We start from the raw sequence: 14399 nt of genomic DNA on the forward strand, positions 1-14399 counted from the left end.
TAGTGCTATTGAATGAATGGCGATGACAATACAAGTGAGCATTCTAAAAGTTTTATTTGGATAAACATAATAAATAAATAATCATTGAACTACAGCTCTTTGTATCCTATGGATTTAAAAATTAACTATCTAACTTTTTTTTCATTCCAGTAAGTCTAATGAATTATAAACACAAGATTTTTGTTTGTACCTACTTTGATTTAATATTAAAATTGGTTTCATTGTTAATAGTGAGTCATTGTACATTTATAGTTACTTAAATTAAGTATATTCTGTGCCTGTTATTATATAGGTTGTTTATAATTTAATAATCGTTTTTTTCTTTCCTCGCGAAACTGTTTTTCTTTAGTATATAAAGTTTTCATATAATTTTTTATTAAAATTACAAACTATTTGACGAAATACCATTTTTTTTTGTGATACAAGTCATTGTGTTATAGTTACTTTAAGGTATTTACTTTATAGTATTTACTTTAAAAATGGTTTTTTTTTCAATATTTATTATGATAATATTTTTGTAATAGGTATGTCGTTCTATTTTAACTATATTAATATTGATGTCCGTTATTCATGTATTTTTAAATGTGTGTTTAATCGATTTGATGTTCTATTATTTACACTGAACACTATTGTATGCCTTTTATTTTAATTAAATGGTACTGTACTTAAAAATGTTAATACGATGATTTAATATTAAATAAGGACACATCAACATTTCACTTAACTTCTTCTTCAAAACTTTTCACTTTACAAACAAGATAAATAACAATACACATACTATTATAATTTTAGTTTCAAAACTTTGAAATTTTGTAACTTGTCAGTCGAATATTTTCTGATATTTTTGACAAATAAAATAGTTAAAACACAACTATGAAAATAAAATAAATTCAAGTTGTTTCAAAAAATGCATTATTATAATACGGTCTTATATTTTGTACTTCTTGGTATTATTTTAAATATAAATTCGATACCTATGTAATATATTTAATTTGAAGAATTAAAAAAAATGAACCTATACATTTTAGTTCCTATATCATTGGTAATTTATTCATTTTGGCATAATTTTTATATCCTATTACGTTATACTCAACAATATTAAATAAATTAACTATACCTAATTTTCAGATAGGTGTTGTACCGGCAGTAAATTTATTCCTCCTCATAAAAACACCAGTACGAGTGAGCACAACGATCCAGTACCGGGATCATCGAGAAGATGCATCATAAATCATAATTACGAAAATTGATTTATCTTTCACAAGCTGTTCATTGTAATTACAGCTTTGTGCATTTGGACATTAGTACTTATATATCTAAACATTGAATATTTGTGAATATTAGTTATGCAAAAATACACACCCTCTACAAAAAAAAACTATTTATTTTCTGACTTAGCAGAAAAGTATCAACACATCGCTCATGTTATAGACATACATGTATGAGTTATAACTTATTACTCATTTTATTAGATTTTTATATTAAACTATGATAAGAAAATTGTATAACATATAGTCGACGTTTCTGTAAATTGGGGGGGAGGGGGGACGGGGGGTTGTATATTATTTGAATTATTACAGTTAGGTATCAAACGCATGTATTATAATATATCGTAAATTGTCTCGTAATTTATTATTACAGTAAAAATATTGTCATCCGCGAATTGGTGAAAAAAAAAGTCACCGGAAATTAAATCCTCCGGGTAAGTGCGGAAAAAAAGCGTAGGTACTTTGATGCGTGAAAGTGACTGAACAGAAATGGCTTTACGCTAATTTTGCCATTCACGTTAGCTCCTCGAGCATCACACAGTTAGAGCGTGAAAATAAAGAAAATAATTGAATGACTCCTCGGAGTGCTATATTATTATTCTTCCCGTTATCTTCGAAACCGGGGAAAAATGTTTAAGATCCTTATTGCGTTACACGTCGATGCGTTTACTTATATATACTAATAAAATCCGACGAATATTCGTCGACTCGTTTGATTTATGTTCACAACGATTAGCGCCGCCGAGAGTACCATACCTATGTATAGTAGTTATATACTGTATACGACCACTGAACACGCCATCATATCTCATGTAAATACGTAAGTATATAGGTACATTTTGCGTGAATTGATCATAATTTTACGCGTATTTTATTGGTGGGTACGTGTATTATTTTTCATTTTATTATTATCGGTGAAAATAACGCAAGACGTACGCCGATATTATAGAAACGAACACATTCTAAACGTGTAATAAATAATAATTTTGTGTTATTCGCTCGAGTTCGCCAATCATAATTTCTAGTTTAATATTGATAGAAGATATTATTATTATTATTATTATTGCAGCATTATAATACGCGCATACATCGCGTGTGCCTATGTGTGTGTCTAGTAGTTAACGAGAGTGTAGCAAAATAAAACATGTTTGAGTCGAACGAGTCGTGAATAGACCGGTAAAACTACCAAGCACTTATGATGATTATTTTTGGAGGAAAAAATATTTGGCCGTATTTTTTTTCGACACGAACAAATCCGAACGGTTTTTGTCTGCGCGCCGCGTTTTTCTCGTCCGTCACGCTGATCACCGTTTCTTCGATGACGATAAAATCGCTCACCTATCAACCTAATATACACATTACTGCACAGGGTAATTCACCGGGCACTAACACCCTTCTTCCCCCTCCATAATGCAGTCCGAAATCTGGCTTTTAGAATATTAAAATATATTATACATAATATATTGTATATATTATATGTACGAAGAATTCTTGGTATTTTTTTATTGTACTACCAAAAGAGTGCAGTCCTGTGGAGACGCAGACATCTATTTTTCAAATGAGAACCACCCCCACCCCCTTTTCAACAATTATTTAATGGATATTTTTTCTGAAAATGTGGACGTATCGAGATCAAAATGCAAACGAGTACATTTTGAGTTATTTAACTCTGTGTACTAGGGGTAATAGGACCATGGGGGGGGGGGGGGGGGTATACGAATAATGGACTATAGTGTCTAATGGAGAATTGAGCATTCGAGTAGTCGACATTTATAATTTGTAAAAATGTCCTAAGTAATGACTCTTGATCAAATGTTACTTATTATATTTCATGTTTCTGTAAACCCATTTCTAAGTATTTTTATCCTTAGAATAAATATTTGATTAATTGAGAAATAGCCATCGTTTGAATTTATAACTATCTACATCAACATTTTTAAAAGAATTATCCAGTAAATAATTTTTAGTAAAAAATGGGTTCTCTTTTGAAAAACAAAAGTTTGTATCACTACAGTACTCGCCTTGATTAGTGTAAAAAAAATTCAAGATTTGGTAAAAGTGGACTACTAGCATGATATTTAAAAGTGTGAAAAATCAGAGTTTCAACAAACTCATTATTACACAAAAAGAAAATAGGGGTGTGCTTGGTGAATCAGCCTGTATAATAGGTACTAATTTCCGAGCCAGCAGTTTGTTTTTTTTTTTTTTTGAACGCCGATTGTTATATGCGATAAACCGTCGCTTTATAAATTACACCCCATTCGGCGTGCAGCTCGCAGTACAGTCGGAGGAAGGGTAGGTAGCGTAGGTCTTATTTAGCACCATCGAAATCGTAGTACGATACGTAACAGTAATATATATATTTATGTATACTAGCTCTGACCCCGTTAAATCGTCTGCCTTCGCCGCCGCCATTGGTCGTATTGTGTATGCACACTTTCGGAAGACACGGAAATTGGCGTAGTCGTTAGTATTATGTCCATATACACATACACACACATGCACACACACAATCATATACAAGGATACAGTGTTTTTCGTCCAACTGTCCGTACAGTATCGTCACGGTATACGCCCTGTATTCTTCGCATGTATATCGCGTGGATTGAATAGGTCACGCGATATACCTGCGGCGGCGGCGAAGGACTATACGCGTCACCGCGGGTGCTCCACAATAGGTTTGGCGATGGGTTGACGGGTGGTCGTTTGCAGGATAGCAGGTGAGAGTAGGGGGTCGGTTGACGATGGGCACCCGTAAGGGATGGTAAAAATAGACACTCCTCTACTCCCCCTCATCATCGTACACCCCCTCTCGCCTGAGCCCGCCGAGCAGTTGCCGGGGCAAATAAGGTCAAACCCCGTCCCGTCGCCCCACCAGGATGTACGGCCTCTACGCGAAATGCCACACAGGCGGTGACGGATTTTTACCATATATATTCGTATGCGTAAAATAATAATAGGCTCGACTGACCAAATCTTTTCCACGTTTTTCCTCGCTCTCCTCTCGACGCCAACTGATTCGATCAAATGTACTAGGTATGTTGTACCTAATATTATTTATATATTTGTACTTATGTCCAACCACGGTAAATCAGCTCGGTGGGCTACTCAACATATGAGTCGTTCACGAGTGCAAATGTCTGGGCGTAATATTATTTTTATACGATAATATGAAATTAGTATAAGTATACAGACATTAGTAGAAAATATAATTGAAACGGATATACCTATAGCCAAACGTTAGAAATCTTAAGACTCGGTGGATCGATACACCTTAACTATCCGACGCTGGTCCAGTAGAATCATTAATTATTAGTTATTACTTTAATATAGATGTTTTAGTATTTTCAGTGAATTAATATAGATATAATTTATTTACATTACAATAGCCAATATAATATAGGTGTTTGTGTACAGCGCGCATTTAGGTCGTACATACTATAGTATAGTATAATATAATTGTGCAATATTATTTGCGGATTACACTAACAACTAGGACGCAACTATTCGATGAGTGAAACGACTAGCATAACTTCTCCATCACCGCTAACTCCGACGTATGATTTCGGTTTTACTTCGGTGCATCCTGGTAAATACCTACCTACTATTGTTACTTAATGCTGGTCGTTACAATATTATTGTCAAGACCTGTTTAAGGGGGGGGGCGGGGGTCAGGACTCCATGGCCCAAGGCCCACAACGGATATCGAACGATAGTGGGCCGCTGGCGGTTAATAGTGTTATACGTATCATATAATATATGGATGATGGGTACAGTATTATTATTACTATTTTGCCCCGGGCCCAAAATTATGTTAATCCGCGCTTGATTATTGTGTATTAACGTACCTATTATGAATTATACGGACCATTTGCGTTTTCGTTTCTAATCAGGCTTATGCGTTTTTTTACATTGATAATATTATATTTTCAGTGTTTAGACCATATTTCATAGTCAAGACTATTACACTAGTATAGTGTCTGGTCGTGGTGTTGTATAAAATACAATATATATTATAATACCTACGACTATTATATTATGCATAAATTACAAACACGCTACACAGAATTTCACGTGAAATTCTATCGGTAAGAACTTAAAAAAATAATATGTACCTTGTTAAAATTGTTAAAATTTGTTAAAACAATTTGATACGTACTTAATTGTACATTTTTTTATAGTTACTTTTTGAGCTTTCATCACAATTTGAATTTAAATAATTCACTTGTGCTTTAAAATATATTTTCGCCAACTTAAAACACAAGTCTTTTTTTTTTTAAGCCATTAATTCATATTTTCTTTCGTATAGTAATCACGGTATAGTCACGAGAAATGGTAAATAAAATCCAAAATTCAGATATACCGAAAAAAAACGAGAACTTGGATTTCCGATAGTTTTTATACAAGGATTTCTTAACTGCGAAATATTCAAATATCACTTTTGATAATCAGAATTTTACCACTTATAAAATTTAATATAAGTACACATGGATAATTATTAATTTGTATTTTGTAAACGATTTGTTAATACCTACGTATGCATAACATAACAACGAGATGTACATTATATTATAATTTATTGTACAAAAATACCAGTGGCGTAAACCAGTGGTTCAACGTTTTTCGTGTGGTCTCCATCCCCTCCCCCTACAACTGTCCAGCACTGATAACTGACCACACAGTTGATTGAAAACCGAATAAAAACATCTTAATTATAAGCCCATGCAGAAATGAAAAAAAACTCGATGTTATAATAATTGGATATAAAATACAGTGACAGCATTATTACGATAAAATATGATTACATCTCCCTGCGCACTCGTTTTTGAACCCATCGACGACTTTCCGTGACTGGATACAAAAAAATAACATTATATCAAAAGTTCGATCAATAAAAGTTTCACTATGTTTTAGTACCTACTTAAAAACTCAACTTTTTCTATTTTATTTTTGTATAAGCAAAATATCGAAATAATGACCGTTTTTCGATTTATCGATCGCCAGATACCAATTAAAACCAACAACCGCAGAATAATTTATAAATTATTATTGTAACTGCTAGGTAGTAATGCAATTGCGATATGCAAACCGCCATCCATTGTCCCGGTAATTTTAATTTTCTTTGCATTGTTTATAGGTTTAATTTTTATATTTTATTATCCAATAAATACTGTTAAATGTAATAGAAAAAGGATAATATTATGATAACCAGCAAATTATTTACATCAATATACAATAATGAAATTCTAATTCGACAGGAGCCATAATATGTTATAGAGCTGCAGTGAAAAATATGGTCAGTACTTGTCTACAACTAGCAATATTAAACAGGTACGCTTTTAGAATAATACTGAACTAAGTAACTAAGTATTAAAATGAATTTCATTTAGGTTTTGATTGGTTATAATACCGGGTTACACAACCGAGTGTCATCAGTGGCGTGGACATGATTTCTGAAAGGGGGACCGAAAAAAGAAAACGACATAGGTAAATGGGAGGAAAATATTGGAAAATCCCCCACCCTTTCAAAACTTTTTACTTGGGTGGTAAAATATTTAACAATAAGGAAAAATGAATATAATTTGAATTGATTCAAAATTCATATCAAACACAATATGGAAGATTTATGGGACAATATGGACCCCTCCGTCCCCCCTTGTATACGCCCTGAATATCATAGTATTCCAGCCGTTTAATAATTTTCGTCCCGGTTATGTTTAAGCCATCGACCGTTTACGTGAATCGTAGTTGTTCCATCGAACTTTTAGGTAGGTATACATTTGAGGAATTTACATAATATTTTGATATTTGAACTTGAACACATTAGGTACCTACTATAACAGTTACAGTTATGAATAGTTACTCATATTTACTTAACACACACTCGCAATGTGCACACACTTACACACACACATACAATAGGTGTAATAAATTAATTGCATTAACGCATACAGTGCGACTAGTGAGATCATACACGGTATACGTCATAATATCATAGTAATGATCAGTTAAATTAATATACACTATGATTCAGGTAGTCGCTAAAAACCCGGGTAGTCACCCATCAGGGAACTAGCAACGACGGCCGATGCTTGACCTCTAGAACACGTTAGTGAAAGATCCCCTATTTGTAATTGATAAGGTTCCTATATTGTATACATATTTGCTTTGGGCAATTCTTAAAATATAGATTCTGCCAAAGTCAGATTTCAAAATCAAAGTATACAACAATACTGTCAGGATACGCCCATGGTACTTGTCTTTGATATTATAATGATTATATTATTTATAAAGGCTAAGGAACAACTTTATTTACCGTCCAATTGTTCTAAGTCGATTAGATGAAACGCATTCAGACATAATATATGACGTGTGTTTGTGTATATGTGTGTGTGTGTGTGTGTGTGTGTGTGTGTGTGTGTGTGTGTGTGGGTGTGTGCGTGGGCGTGTGCCAGTTTCGTTTTGAAACGTGGAAAACTAAATGAAAAGTATGTATGAAAATATTATATATTTATATAACGCGGCTGAGGCGGTGTCTTGGTGTAAAATGAACAACAAAAACGATGGTATAAAAGATGGTGGAAAAGATTTTTCGTTTTTATTTCGTTATAAAAATGATTATCCCTGGGAAATGTCGAGCGGCGAAGCACTGGTGCCAGAGATTCTCTTTTCACCCCAATTAATTAAAAATACATTAAGAGAAGATCACCGTTGCCGCCTCGGCCATATTATTATTATATAATACTCCGAACATATATTATTATAATAACAAATAATAATTATCATTATTATTTTATAGTGCCACTGCGTAATTATTATAATATATTTTATACATAATAATATATACAATAATAATATCATGTACTCGCCTCACAAGTACGGCAGACAAGCGCGTAGCGAGTCCAAAAACATAACGTCGTCCCATTCATTTGGGTAGGTAATTAAATTTGTTTAATGAATCCGAACGAAACGGCGATCGTGCGTACGCGAGTGATGACGAGAAGTGGGCGAGGGAAAGCGAACGAGGGTAAAGTTTTTCAGCCTACCCGCCGACCCACCCGTAATCTCCCTCCATCGTGGGTCGTCGTCCCCAGCGTGCATATAATCGAAAACGTCAAAGTGAAATTACGCACGACTACAACCGTGGTCGCGGCAAACACACATGATACCTGCAGGATGGCACTATAAATGTTTCTATGACGCACATAATGTCTGTTTCTATTTGTGTGAGTACCCATAGATAGATTATAGGTACCCGCGAGTTGTGAAACGCCGTTGTTATTCGTTAGCGTATTGATTGGTTTTCGATTTGTTCCGTTGTTCGCAGTGCAATAACAACAACAACAACAATAATAATAAAAAAAATAGTAATAATATCAGAGTGTAGAAAATATCTGAGTGGTTCATTGGTTCTTAACATTGTTGTTCATAAATCGTCAAATCTCGTAAACATGTTTGAAATATATGACATGTTGGGAAAAATAATTTTTTAACTTCACATCATGACATAAAATATGTAACATTGAGCAGAATCGTATATCCACGAGAGAATAGATACGCTGTACCAACCCAAACAATTTTTTTTTTATCAGATTAAGATTATCATTAATTGTGTTTGCAAATTAACGCTTATTTAACTAACGCTTAATTAACGCAATAGACGCTTGTCTATTGATCGATTTAAGAGACAATATTTTAACGAATGTATTTGATATTAATTTTCTGGTTTTAAAACAAGTTACCAGCTGCACTATCTCCCCCAAAACACGTTACCAACGTTGAAATAATACATGCGGGCGTCTCGGAAATCATTGTTTAGCCAGATTCTTCGTGATTTTATAATTCTATTGTTATTTCTCTTGTTTTGGTTCGTTTCAAAGAGAATACAATTTCTTAAGAGTATGCATCCAAATTTAAATTCACGAAATAAAACGTGGTAAATATGCGTCTGGGGTATACGCATATAAAAAAATCCGTACTTTTTTGAATAATTTAAATATTGATTACACCTAGAATAATAAACAAATTAAACTTAAAATGAGGGTGGAAAAACAGAAGAAAACATTTGCATAAAAATCGAAGTCATCAATATTTTTTATTTTTTCATTTTGTTATAATTGACCCAATTTTATATTTTATACCCACAATAGTATTATTATTAATATTAGACCTACTATTATATACTTTTTTATAGCGTATACACTTTTGTTAGTTTTTTAATTTATTTATTATATCTAAGGAATCTATATGTTTCTATAAAATGAGTCGAAACTTATAAACAATTTAATAAGTTTACTCTTCTGATTTTAATATTTCAAAGGTCTTACGCCTACGTCTCTGGAAATTTGGTTTTTGTTTTGCCTGTATTAATTATTTTAGAGCATAATATTATAATATAATGCACTTAACCCTAAGGTTACATCTTGTTATATATTACATTTAAATTTAGTGAAGCAAAAGTTAATGAAGCGTTAGTGAATATGATTTTTTCGAATTCCGCTACTCTCATTACACTATGCATGTTTGTATTGTACAAGGGGTAACAAGAACAAAACATTAACTCCGTCTAAATAATATTGAGCTAATAAAGATTAGGTTTTATTACTCATTTCAAAATATTATACTACACGTATACAGTGTATTGAACGTTTAGAGTTTTGTACATAGACGAAATTCCTTTAAGGTTAGGTCTATACTACATTATTTCGATAAGTATTAACTTTTTGAAAAACATTATTTTTGCATGATTTGTTGTCATTGCTGAACAACATTTTGAAGGCACATGGGTACGTCAAAATGTTTGTCCACTACCTCATTCATCAAAATTTTAAATAATTATTGGTAATTAATTAACTACTCAATTTAACCTATATTTGTATACATAAAAGTACTCAAAAGTTCTATTTCGGAATATGAAATTCAGAATAAGTTTGTTGTCGTTCAAAAAAGTAGAAAAAACTTAAAAAATGATAACCATAAGAATAATTATAATTAATATTATTTTACCATGACGTTATGAAAGTAAAATTAATATTTTCAAATATATTATAACTTTTTGAAACTGTTAGTGTACACACCTAAGGACCTTGTGTATTATATCGCAGTGATATATTCAAAATAACGTAAAATTTATATGCCAAATAATAAACTATAACTATTTTACTATATCACGGAAATTATTTGATACCACATTTGTATTTATATAATACGTAATACCTAATAATATCGATCTAATGAATGACCTTAAAGTTATAATATTAAATACACATTCCTCACTTGCCTCTGAACAGAAGGAATAAGATAATATTATCAACAGACTCCAAACCTCATGGTAAAAGAAGATAAACCAATGTGCAATTCTTGTGGAACTGAGCTCTCAGTCAACCAAATAATCACAGAATGCCTCCAATACGCAGACGAACTCAACAGCTTCAACATACCTAACACCCTTGATGCAGAACTCAGACCTGACGTAGACACCACCACACAAGTTTGAAAGTTCTTAAATATAACCAAATTGGATAACCTAATTCAACAAAAAAAAAAAAAAAAAAACTATGACTAATAGCCAATGTCGCCGATGTCAATTAGGAGCAATAAAAAATAAATAAATATACATTATTATAATACACGTCTAATGGCCATTTTACACCATGAATGATAATTCAAGAGTGTGTATTGTCATATCCTAATACAAGCGTATTGTCTCGAATGTAGAATGTTTGTGTGATAACTACATAATATTATATCCGTTTTGGATATACCTATTATAAAAATTCGTTTTGGAAATATAATATAAATATTAAATACGGTAAGATGTGATAAGAAATATTGTATAATTATTTATAATTATTCATTATTTGATTCAATGGATTATAATATTGTGGTAATCGGTGTTTATAATATTACGTAAATGAAAATCACGATTTTGCTTATTTAATATTTTCGTATTTAGTTTTCCAGACTTTAAAACGATATTAATTTAATTTAATTAATCGTCTATTACCTATTGTTGAGTACTATTAATTAAATAAATTACACACTTCAATACGCGATTATATCCTGTGGGCTGTAGATGTTATCTAGATGTTGAAACTACTCGTTTTAACAAATTATTATTTTATATATAATAACCACAAATGCGTGGAGGTACCTATTATGTATACAGTACAGTCTTATAGCTGTTTATTTAGTATTATTTACAAAACAATGATTCAATCAACTACTAAATCAAACTTAAGACATGAGACATTTACTATAAGACTAAATTTATTTTTTAATCGAGCTATTTCAAATCGTGATCAGCCATAAATGTACCAACAGATTTCCTATTAAATTGTTTATAAATGTATATACGTTAAAATTCTGTGTTTTTAGGTTTTTTTAAATCACTAGTCCGGATTTATGGCGTATCCTGCTAATATTATATAAAGCTAGAGCTACACCAGTCTTGTCGACCATATATATATATAAACATATACGTATACACGTACACATATAAATAATATTGTGAAATTACCCCACGAAATTGTAGCTCGTTGGCCTAATGTACATAATATAAAAATAATAAAAATCTTATTAAAGTATTCGTGGAATGCATAATATTCGGTGTACGAGCGTTAGTGATGGCGGGTCGTGTGGGTGAAACCTCGAGTAGCGATTCGGATGTCGGAGAAAAATATTTTATATCTATTTCGGTTGGGTTGGGATGGAGTGTGTACGTATAATATTATAGAAACTCAAAATAAGTATGTGGGCGCGTCATGTTGTACCTACGTGGCATAATAATATAGAGCCACGTGGACGATTTTTGTTCCTGGAAAATGGAAAATTGTCTGCGATCGTCTCGGGAGACGGACGCCACCCGCTGATGCCTTAGACAGAGCGTTACGATCCCGACGGACGATGAACTGTAATTTGTGTTAATGAAATAGAAATTATATAATATTATACACGCACACAAAGGGAGAATCAGAAACTATACGTAATGATAACCTATCTGTCGTCGGGAAAGACACGTGTCTTATACATTTCAAGGGAGAATTTTGTTTACCAGCGTTATATATTATTATATGTTTATTTATTTGAATATGATTTCATCACAGTAACGATGATGATGTCGGCATAAAAAACCCATGACAAATCTAGGTGTAACAAAAAAAAAAAAGTCTTACGAATTTCAGATTGACCCCTACGGCTATGCCAGCAGGAGACGTATAATATAATTTTAATAAAGTATAGCTCACTCCAGACTTTTAGATGGTGAAAAGTTTGATACTTTCCTCGGGAAAAAATGTTCGTTCGATCCTACCGTCTAAGGTACACGGTGCCGTGGTTTCAGTGGGTATAGAAATATTCTAATAAAGACGATATTATGATATGTATTGTAATAATTTATAAAATATCGCTTTGTAAGGCATGCACGCTGCAAACTCATTCTTTACGCAGCTCTATATTGGGTGTTAAGCTGTGTATTGCAGTATACAACATTTTGCGTTTATTAGTATTAACAGTTGAACGGCTCGACTTGTCACATCGGTCGTATAATACAAGATTTAAAACACCCTGAGGCGTACAATATTTGTTAATTATTTATGTAATTAGGCCGTAATCCAGAATGTGTAATATTATGACGTATAGAGCGCATAATATAGCTGTATGAAAAAGATTAGTTAAAATACGCTAACGAAATGGTAATAATAATAATATGTAAAACTCGACAGTAAAATCAAATCATTAACTGACCGAGAAGTATTTTTCACGTTCAGCATTTTAAAAATGTAAAAATGATAATCTAAAAAAAATGCTGTAATAGGATAAAAGAGGAAAGGACATGCTTGCAGGCGAGTTCTCCTGTATAATAGCGCATACCAGTTGTTTATAATATAATATTATTTATTTATTATTAATTTAAATGATTTAAAACTCAATACGAGTTATAAACATACGTGTGGGAAGTATAATAATAAAGCATAATTAATAAATTACTGAATATAGTAAAAAAAACAAAAAACAACTGTTAATACCTATCTAATATTATAATAACAAAAAAACTGAATAGAGTTAAAATGAAATAGATCAATTTGGGTATCGTTAGCCAATCTCATGGGTGTAATTAAAGGAGAATTGATTATATCATATTTAGTACTGTGTAATAATTGTACATAAAAAGTATAGGCGCTTATCTAGTTTTTGGTTTGTGATACATAACGACTTATCAAATTTATAAATCTGAGCAATTCTAAACAGTCTGTTGTGTGTCTAACCAATTTAAAACAAGAATTTTAATTTATATATTATATTTCTCCGGACAACAACGATGCTCACATTTATAGTGTGACTGATTACGGCTTGGTATATAGGTAGTGTATAATATTATGACGTATATAATAATACGCAACGTCATAAAATATTATTATTTTATTCGATACGAAAGCCTTTTAAATAGGGATCCGTGGTGTTCGAAACGCATCTAAATAGATAATAATAATAATACACTGATAATATTATTAGGTATTTAAGTTTCCATGTAATTTATTGTAATGATAGTTTTGTCAAAACAGTCGTTGATGAACATACGATGTAATAATATTATGTCATATTAAACGCGTTCTCGTTTACCTCGCCCCGCCACACTGTATAATAAAGTACGATAATAATATTATACGTTTGCAGAACGGTTGAACAATATTCCTTTTGAACGAACGTGTTATTGTTTGATTACTGAGCGGATTATCTCAAAGTCTCGAAATTGCACGTGTAAGACGTGTATGATAATATATTATTTCAATACGAGACATTTATAATGATGACATGCGTATAAACCACGTCTGGGGGGTGGTTTCTTATACGGTTATTGTGCGTGTGTGTGGATTAACAATCGATTCGCGAGAGCTTTTATTGTTGTGATGGGAATACATAATATATTGTTTTATTACGAATTTTCGCTAAACCGATACGTCTAAATAGTAATACATATTATTATGTTTTAAAATATAATATTATTGTGTTCGATTATAATTTAATGATTTTCGCGATGTTAAAGCACATCAGCTGCAGATTTCGTTTGATATACTTACCGAGTGACAAAATGCATATTTTGTATAATACAAAGTGAAACCTAATGAGTAC

The 14399-nt window shown here is 32.0% G+C and overlaps 1 protein-coding gene across 4 annotated transcripts in view; it reads right to left on the reverse strand.

Moving 5' to 3' along the window:
• Positions 1 to 14399, reverse strand: part of LOC132951769 (octopamine receptor Oamb) — a 156350-nt gene that overhangs the window by 23621 nt on the left and 118330 nt on the right. The window lies entirely within an intron of this gene.

Source organism: Metopolophium dirhodum, chromosome 9 (genome assembly GCF_019925205.1).
Source record: "Metopolophium dirhodum isolate CAU chromosome 9, ASM1992520v1, whole genome shotgun sequence".
NCBI lineage: Eukaryota > Metazoa > Arthropoda > Insecta > Hemiptera > Aphididae > Metopolophium > Metopolophium dirhodum.